At 42.7% G+C, this 10294-nt stretch overlaps 1 long non-coding RNA gene across 1 annotated transcript in view; it reads left to right on the forward strand.

Annotated features, from left to right (window-relative positions):
• LOC102765824 overlaps positions 1-2951 on the forward strand; it is a 22086-nt gene extending 19135 nt beyond the window's left edge. The window contains exon 3 of the long non-coding RNA XR_436032.2: positions 2855-2951. This is a non-coding gene — a long non-coding RNA (uncharacterized LOC102765824). The remainder of the gene's footprint in view (positions 1-2854) is intronic.
• The last annotated feature ends 7343 nt before the right edge of the window (positions 2952-10294 follow it).

A 10294-nucleotide genomic window follows, 5' to 3' on the forward strand; every position in this document is an offset into this window, starting at 1 on the left:
TTGGTCTGGGTCCCTAGAGACTCGCCTGGAACTGGAGCTCAGAGCCTGAGACTCCCTCCCGATTGAAAATGACAACTGTGCCCTCAGCCGCCAGCCCACTCTGTGTGCGCCTCTGTACCTTAGTATTTTACTTCCGCACTGCGCCTCCTCTGAGTCTCAATATCCTTTTCTCTTTCCTTCTAGTTGTAGAATTTCCACTCAGCCAGCCTTACTGTGGTTCTGGATGATGTCCATTCCATCTTTTAGTTGTATTTTTGAAGTGGTTATTCGAGGCAGCAAACTCCGGTGTTTACCTATGCCACCATCTTGGTTTCTCCCTTATTCTTCTCTTCGGAAAATCATTAAAATTCTGAGCCTCAGTTTCTTCCTCTAAAAATGATGAAACTAATTCCTCCCTTGCCAGGTTGTCTTAAGCATTAAATAGAATTCAGGGTGGAACTTTGAAGAAGGTACAACTCTATGCATAGAAAAGCTATGTGCTTTTGTTTTGATGTGTGTTTTGTGAGTTCTTATCCATGCTTCACCTCTAGCACAGGATGCCAGCTATTTGTAAACATTAAAATCAAGTCCATGACCATAAGGTCTTCACAAGTTTGAGTTCTCAATGCCCTCAGAGGCTGGTTACCTATTTAATTTTGTTGCCCTCTCTTCCCCATCCCACCCCCCAAAAATGGCTGTAGGATATCAAGCTAATTGCTGCTGGGAAGGAACACAGATTAGGCCAGTGGTTCTCAACCTTCTGGCCCTTTAAATACAGTTCCTCATCTTGTGACCCAACCATAAAATTATTTTCATTGCTACTTCATAACTGTAATGTTGCTACTGTTATGAATCATAATGTAAATATCTGATATGCAGGATGGTCTTAGGCGACCCCTGTGAAAGGGTCGTTCGACTGCCAAAGGCGTCGTGACCCACTGGTTGAGAACTGCTGGGATAGGCCATATAGACTTTCTCTCTTCATTCCTCAGTATCCCAATTTTTTCCTGTTGGCTCCAAAGCTAAGCATCTCTCTATCCTGTCCAGCCCCTCCCCCTACCCAAAAAAAACCCAAAAATTATTCTCTGAAAAGCAAAAGTTATCTTTATGTATTTTTTAATGATATGCTAACACATAGTTCTTATAAAGTCTTTTTTTTTAAATTATTTTGCCCTAGACCATCTCATTGTTGTAATATTTACTGGACTTCTAAACACACATGAGGTTGGCTCTACTGTAAAAAAAAAAAAGCAACAAAAAAACCCCTTTATTAACTAAATAATTTCATCACTTCATCCTGGCTTGGACTGGCTTTCACTTCCGTTTCATCTAGCCAGTGTTGCTTCTCGTCCTGAAAGTATCTGTATGCCAAATGCATTTTTGTGGCCAATTAGCAAGCATTTATCCATAACGAATCTTGCTTCTGAGAATAGTTGAGTTATTTCACCCAAAAATTCTATTTGTCCTCTTCCTCTATCTTTTCTTGGCACTATGAATAGGTTTAATTCCACTACGAATGAGTTTGACTAGTTTCCTAGGAAGGCAGGTTAAACCACCCACATGTGGTTATATGGATCTTATGAAGCAGAGTCTTGTGAACCTAAAGATGAAAGAGCAGGGGGAGCAAAAAGAAAAGGTCTTGCCTATACCAAGCACCTTCAACATGACAAGCTCTAGTCTAAGCACATTAAACTTATTTCCTCATTAACTTAAACTCTGCTTTACACCCCCAGACCCCGCAGGCTTCAATCTTAATCTCTCGTAGCAGGTCCCCACCTTTGGCTGCACTTACAGTGGAAATTCCATTTTGCTGGACAATTCATCCAGGGAATCACAGAGCAAAGGGTTTATTTTTTAAGGACACAAACTGAAGTCTCCATCACTCAAGCCCTAGCAAAAACGTATGCACTAACACTGACTGGCCCCCTTGAGCAGATACTATGTAAATATATGCCGGACGATCAGTTGCATCACATCTTGTTGAATAGTTAAATTGCTGACTTTGCTAGGATGACTCTGACTCCACTCAAAGTCACCCAAAGAGCTGGAAGGGCCCTTGTAGGTTATCTAATCTATTATCCATCGCCCCACTTTAGGCATGAGAAAATTGAGGGCAACCTGGCAAATAGGCAACCCCATAACTTTTCTACTTTCCTCTGCATCTGCAGATACTTAAAGGGGTAGAAAAATTCTTATAATCCATCATCTAATATTTTTAGGTCTTCTATTTAATCTCCTATTAAAACCTATTCTAGTTGTTTATATTGACTTACCTAGTTGTTTCGTTGATTCTGGGGACCACTCCATACCTTGTTCTGAGCAGAACTGAGATGCATCTAAAGCACAGCAGCATTCCAACAGCTAGAGAGCAAAGCTGGCCCGGCCTGTCCCTTAGTTGAAACCACAGTCATTCGAGCTCAGCCTCAGGGCTTGGCCCTTCACAACACTATTTCCATTCTTCAGGGACATTCATCGAATACTACTATGCAGAGCTCAGGAGTAAAGAGGAAGCAAAGATTGTGGGCTTCTCTATGTCTTTACAGTAGAGAAGTTGAGCCTAAGCTAAGCACATCATTTCCTCATTAATTTAAATGGCAGTACAGAACCCCTGTCATAACTCTTGGGCTTGCGAGCCTATTTTCCAAAAGTTTCCTCGTTGAAGGAGAGAGGAGTCACTCACTGCTTGTTTAAGACAAGGGTCATTATGTGTTAGAGAAGAGAAATATGCTGAAGCTATTTCAAAAGCACCCGGGGGTTCCATGGGAAGATCTAACATGATGCAAACTCACAGAAAGCCGAACACTTGAACTCAGATAGCTCTCCCAGGGCTGGAGCTGAGAAGCTGAGAATTTCAGCTACTCTTTCTGTCTCTCAGTCCACAGGTGGTCTCTCTGAACTCTGCTTCTCGCAGGCACCAGCTATCTTCTCTGGTCACGACCCAGCTCCACACCCACGGCCCAGCTCCACATGACTCCCAGGTAAGCATTTAATATCCTAGCACTGCTGTGTCTCTTCATTCGCGGTACAATGATTTACCCTGGGTTATGTGTCTTTCTCTGGTGCAATCAGCAATGGCTGGAGAATGGTGTTGAAGTACATATGGCAGACAAGTCCAGGACTTGGGTAGGAACTGATTAAACTAGAAGGGAAGTTGGCATGGAAACTGATTGTTACCCTTGATGCAACAGTATGAATGGATTTTCTGAGACCCGTCATTATGGTTTCCTCCTCCCCTCTTGCCTCAACTTCTCCTTTTCCTAAAATACCAGAGGATGAGAGAATCAGGAATAGCCCAAAATAAGATTTGGAATTTCTCTAAATAAACAATACATGTATGACTCGGAAAAAGAATAGAAATCTGTTTCCCCTAACACATGAGCGTGCGCACAGGTGCATGAGCGCGCACACACACACACACCCCTCACCTATCACAAGGACTTAGCATATACAAACACATTTGTAAACACTCAACAAATATTCACTGAATGAAAAGTGAGTGAATGAATAAATGAACAAATAAAATGTGTATGTTTGTGTAGATGTGAGTTCCTGTAGGCAGTAGTATCACAAAATCCTAAAGAAACATTTTGCCCATGTGTAATTAACTTGTCATCCTTCCATTAGTGTAAGTGAAAAGCATCATAGAATAAAGAACATGGATTCTAGAGAGAGACTTTCTGAGTTGGATTAGTGTGATCTTAGACAATTTACTTAACTTCCTTGTGCCTCTGGGTCTTCATTTAGAGAACGGAGATGAAAGTACAAGGATTAGCCAATAACGATGGATGGAATTGAAGGAGCAATAAAAAAAACTCCCAGCAAACAAACACCCTGGGCTGGACAGCTTCACAAGGGAGTTTTACCAAACATTCAAAGAACTAGCACCTATCCTCTTCAAACTATTCCAAAAAATCCAAAAGGAAGGAACGCTTCCAAACTCTTTTTCTGAGGTTCTCAATATAATAAAAACCATACAAATCTACAGCCAACATCATACTCAATGGGCAGAAAATAAAACCATTTCCCCTAAGAATAGGAGCAAGATACGGATTTCTGCTCTCACCATTTTTATTTAACACTAGAGACTCAGTGCATGAATTCATGCATGGGTGGAGTCTGGTCAGCCGGCCCCAATCCAGTTGGGCCCAGCCAGCTGGGGGGAGGGGCCTCAGCCAGTTGTCGGGCTGGCCCCACCCCCTGATCAAACTCCCAATTGAACTCCCAGTCGAACTTCTGGTTGAGGAGACAATTTGCATATTAGCCTTTTATTATATAGGATAGTACTGGAAGTCCTAGCCACAGTGATTAGACAAGAAGAAATAAAATGCATCCAAATTGGAAAGAAGGAAATAAAACTCTCATTATTCCCAGATGACATATTGTACATAGAAAACCCTAAAGAAAACCGTAAAGATTCCACCAAAAAGCAACTAGATTTAATAAATGAATTTGGTAATCTAGCAGGTTACAAAATCAACACCCAAAAATCAATGACCTTTTTATATACCAATAATGAATTCTCAGAAAGAGAAACTAAAAAAAAAAAAATCCCATTTATCATTGCAACAAAAAAATTAAGAGACATGGAAGCATGGTCCAAACTGATGAATCTCAGAGGGACAGGAAGAGATTAATCAAAGAATTTATATGCATACTAGAGGCCCAGTGCACAGATTCATGCACCAGTGGAGTCCCTCAGCCTGGCCTGCGGGGATCGGGCTGAAACCAGCCCAGTGCACGAATTCGTCCAGGGTGCATTCAGCCTGTCCTGCCCAGTCCCGATCAGCCAGATCCCAGTAGCAAGCTAACCTACTGGTTGGAGTGTCTGCCTCCTGGTGGTCAGTGTACATCATAGTGACTGATCGAACGGTTGAACAAACAGTTGGACACTAAGCATATTATGTTTTTATTATATAGGATACTCACATTTATATACAGGTGCGTATCTGTGACCTTATAGGATATAATAAGGATTAGTCAAGGAACCAGGTGAGGGAGATAATTATAAAAGCAACTAGCCCAAGAGGTTTAAATTTTTTTTAAAATGCTACATAAAAGTACCCATAAGTTGATAAGAAGTTAATTCTGCCTGGGAATTTACCCCTGTATGGCTCAGAAATGTCAAATATTAGGAAAGTTTGCCAGGTTGTACAAGAACTGAAGTCAAACGTGCATTGACATGAGCCCATTCATAACATGAAGCAGAGGTGAGAGGCCAAATGGAAGTGGCAAAGGCAGTTTGTAAATCCTGACCTAAGAATCAGAGGGCCTTGTCTATGAGGTTCAGGTTGAATTTGATCCAAAGAAAATAATACATTCCTCTCCAGTTAGCATTCTGGGTAGAGCTACTTTTGGCCAAGACAAGCCAGGTGTTAAAATGAATGAACAACACTTCCTGGCCAAGGATAATAGCTAGCATTGCCCTTTCCCAAAGCTCCATCTCTCACAACCTCACACAGCCTTTCCTCGCCCCATTTGTTCAGCAAATTCCAGTTGCAGCCATTAGCTGTCAAGAGATATATTGATCCGGGAGGTGATACCTGTGGAGAAGCCCTTTCTCATCTCCCCATAGGCATACAATGACATTGTCTCAGGTCTCCTCAAATGTAGCTGAGTTCTTTACTTTCTGCATGGAGGCCATGGAGGTCAGAAGAAATTACCTTCCTTCGACCAAGCTCTCCCTGTTGGGCTTCTTCATGGGGTTCCAGAGTGAAGTTTGTATAAATAAAGACTGACTTTCCAGTTGATTCTCAAAGTCATTGCAGGACTGCTGCATTCTCATTGGGTATTGATCTGCCATGAGCATTTGCTCTGAGTGTCTCGTCTCGAGCTTCAAAGCTCCGCCAGGGTCTGAAAGAAGAAACCGCAGTCTAAGAACTGCGCATTTAATAGAGGCAGAGCAGAAAATGAGTTGGTTTTGAGAAAAAGTTGTGAACATTGTTACAAAGCCTGACTCAAAAACAAATTTCATGTAATGAAAACAGCATGGCTTCCAGAAGTCAACACGCCAGCGCTGTCCATCACCTGGATGTGTGGTTTAGCAAATCCATGCCTCAAAGGGCTAAAATGAAAATCAATCAGACAACCTTTGTAATGTACCTAGCTCAGTACATGAACCAAAAGTTTGTCTCTTTCTCCTTGTCTCTCTTTTCATAAAGGAAATATTCAGCAGAAACCCAAGACCTACAGAATGGAGATGTGGCTGTGGTGTGAAATAGGGCAAATGTGGTAAATTTCCATGCATTCCTCATTCAAAAAAATCTTCATTGCGGTCACCTCAAGGTTAGGTTCCTACTCAGTGGTTTTTCAGGGGTAGTATCGGATGTTCTGAGGTATACCAAACTTTAAAAAACAGACATGGATTCTACCCTCAAGAAGCTTCAAGTCTCATACATGCTAAAAGATGAAAGATGGCCCTAACCGGTTTGGCTCAGTGGTTAGAGTGTCAGCTTGTGGACTGAAGGGTCCCAGATTCAATTCCAGTCAAAAGGCATGTACCTTGGTTGTGGGCACATCCACAGTAGGGGGTGTGCAGGAGGCAGCTGATCGATGTTTCTCTCTCATTGATGTTTCTAACTCTCTATCCCTCTCCCTTCCTCTCTGTAAAAAATCAATAAAATATATTTTTAAAAAAATAAAAGATGAAAGATGTATATTTAAAGCAGTAAAGTGCCTGTCAGGTCATAATTTGTGATCTACCAATAATTGCTTAGGAGTTTCAGAAAATGAGAAATGATAGGCAGTTGCTACAGATGAGGAAGGAACAATGGGCTGGAAATAGAGACACACAGGGAATGTGACAGGGCCTGTAAACTGTCCTGAAAGGACTGACTTAGGGTCACTGATAAAGCTTCCGGCTAGAAGGAGTGCATAAAACCACAGCCCAGATTCCACGTTTTGAGGACCTACAATAAGTCGTGTTGTACTAAACACTTTTCGAACATTTTCCCATTAGTCTTCCCCTAATACTTCAAGGAAGATGCTATATCTCCTGTTCACAGAAGAAACTGACTCTGAAAGAGTACAGGACTTGCCCGAGGTCACACGGGAGCTGAAGCTAGAATTTGAGCCAAATTTGTCTGAGTCTTAAGTGCCTGCCCTGAATTGCTGTGTTATGCACAGAAGAAAGAAAATGCAGGATGTGGACAGCAAACAGGGAATAGCCCAACCTGACTGGAGTTTTAGTCTTTCAACATAAACAAGAAGAGACACAAGAAGAAAGGATTGGGGGGCAGAGGGTGGAGGGGCCTGGAGGAAACCTCCAATGTTAGCTTCAGAGTTTTGGCCTTTGTTTTGTATTTCACAATGAATTTAGGAAACAGACCCCAGAAAGATAGTCCGTCTGTTTTCCATCAAGGAAGGCTTGACGCACAAAGAGAAACAATGAGTAAGGGTTCTATAGCGGGATTTTTCTATCAGCAAATGGGTCAATCAGTATGGGCTAGGGTAGGCTCCATTACAAACAACCGCAAAATATCTGTGGTTTAAAACAATATTTTTGCTCATATTGCACATCCACTGTACTATGAATGTTTGCTGAATGACAGTGTATGGCACTGGGTAGCAGCAGTATTAATAAAATTAAAAAGCTAAAACATCCTTTTATCATCTCCCAAAGGGTTTTCTCAGAACTTTTAGCACTTTTTCTTTCCTTTTGAAGTCTTTTAAGAGAGTATTTTTTGATGCAAGAGATGCATCATAAGCACCCCTCAGCCCCCATACATTACTGAGATGGGAGGTTCTTTAATGCATTTAGTGGCAAAGGTTGTCATTTAACAAGCACTGATGGAGCACCTACAATGTTCCTGGCTCTTCACCAAGACCTGGGATGCAAGGATGAGTACAGATAAAAGGCCCTCAGGTAGAGAATATCTCAAGTCAACAAACTGAGCACCATGACTTCAAGGATACTATGACCCAGTAGAAAAGAAAAGACATTCCCCAATAAGCATATTAGTACCAGATGTATATACGTTTCATAGAGCCCTACAGAGTGGAAGTGCTGTGAGACCCAGAGGAGGGCGAGATCCCAAAGCCAAAATACTGGAAACTAAACACGAAATGTGATTGGTGCAGATGGAAAACCATTCCAACTTCTGCCAAGCCTGTATCCTTGCTTCCCATCCCGAGGCTACCGTGAAGTAGGTCAGCAAACACAAGTTCTATCACCCACCTTATGAAAGCTTCAGACAACTGACATCTTTCTTTGATGTCTCACACTTGTCCCAGGGAAAGCCTGTTTGTGTCAACTCTGATGAAACGCAACAGACCAGGTTTAAACATTCCATCTCCTCGAGTTGCCTTTCCGGAATGCACCCAATTCATCTCGGTTGAGATGAAAGACGTGGTGGGATTTCTGAGTGATGAAATCATTCAAAAGGGATCTGGCCACCGCAGGAGAGATATTGCTATATTAATATTTGACTCAAGGGAACATGGGACTTGTCATCAATAATTCATTCATCATTTAATATCAGAGACATGGAAGGTGCCCGACTGTTGTATTAGTTTACACACTAGAGTGACAGAGATGTAGTGTGTTATTGCCCCTGTCACATTTCTTACGTTACACGATGACAGCACGGCTCATGAGGACTGAGATGATATACCTCCTCTGCCATCCTGATCTAGAAAATAATTGGGGAAGAGCTAGACCAGCCCTACAGGGAGGAGTTGTAACGAGGAATGTAGACTAGGCATCTGTTTTCGTTTGGGGTCTTCTGAGATCTGGGATGTAGTACAAGAAGTTTATTTGGAAGGTGGGAGGGAGGGGGAAATAATAGCAGAGGAGTGGAAATGATAAGGAAGGGAAGGCAGCCAATTAAAGGTATGTTATTAACCAGCTACCACGATGGGCATCTGGAGTTCAATCCCATGGACTCACTTTGACAGTCAGTGTAAAATACTTCCTTCTGGATGAGAGTGTTTATACACAGCCCCCATTAGTCGTTGTTCCCTAAGAGTGTAACTCCCCAGCATTTTCAACTCATCACATGGGCAGGAAAAGCATGCCTCACAGAGAAAGTTCTCACGCACAGGAACGTAGGGGTGGCAGGTGGAAATGGGGGATGTGGCAAGGCACGTGTCTTAGTCAGTGTAGGCTGCTTTAACAAAATGTCATAGACTGAGTGACTTAGACAAAAAGCATTTACTTCTCACAGTTCTGGGGGCTGCAAGTCCAAAGTCAAGGTGCTGTCTGCCTTGGTTCCTGGTGAGAGCCCATGTCCTGGTTTGCAGATGGCCACCACCTCACTGTGTCCTCACATGGTGGTGGAAGACACTATATAGGGACACTGATTCCATCATGGGGACCCCACCCTCATGACCTCATCTAAATCTCCATCTCCAAATGCCATCACATTGGGGGTGAAAGCTTCAACGTATAAATTTTGGAGGGACACCCACATTCAGTCCTTAGCAACCTGGTGGTACCTGCCACTCAGTCACAATGGCTGGCTCCTCATTCTGTCTCTGCTACCCAGAAGGCCAGAAGGGAAGGGAACCAACATTGACTAAGTACCCACTGCATGCCACACACATTGCAGCTGTCAAACATCGGATCCCTACGATAAAGGCATACATAGCCCACTGTTGCCAAGTGAGTGAACTAGATGCCGAAGGAGTAAGTGACTTACCCAAGCCAAATCAGCCCCAGTGAGTAAGAGAGGACTGACACTCAATCCTGTCCAACCCCAAAGCTGGCACCTTTCCAATAAAGGGCCTTAGAATTGCCCTGTGCAGCCGCCTCGGGCAATGCAAACTCATTTAGACCATGTGCAGTCTTAACGTTTGACTGTTGGTTTTCAAGCATTTCCAGTTTTTGCCTCATTTTCCCCCTGCCTAGAATGTCTTTCTCCTTTTATATCTACTTATCTAAGTTGGGCTGCTGGGGACTCTGAAGCCAGCCTTCAAGGAAGACTAGGATTCCGACAAGCAGACCCAGGCATAGACACATCCCGCATGTAAGAATAGCATCCCTATGTTCATAGCAGCACAAGTTACCATAGCTAAGGTTTGAAAACAGCCTAAGTGCCCATCAGCAGATAAATGGATTAGAAAACTGTGGTACATCTACACGATGGAATACTATGCTGCTGTAAAAAAGAAGGAATTCTTACCATTTGCAACAACATGGATGGAACTGGAGAGCATTATGCTAAGAGAAATAATCCAGTCAATGATCTCACTCATTTATGGAATATAAAGACTATTATAAACTTATGGACAAAAAGAGATACAGAGGCAAAGAGGCATTGAACAGACTGTCAAACTACAGCGGGAAGGCTGGGGAGGCGGGGGGAGGTAAGAGATGCAC

This window comes from Myotis davidii, unplaced genomic scaffold (genome assembly GCF_000327345.1).
Source record: "Myotis davidii unplaced genomic scaffold, ASM32734v1 scaffold765, whole genome shotgun sequence".
NCBI classification, from domain to species: domain Eukaryota; kingdom Metazoa; phylum Chordata; class Mammalia; order Chiroptera; family Vespertilionidae; genus Myotis; species Myotis davidii.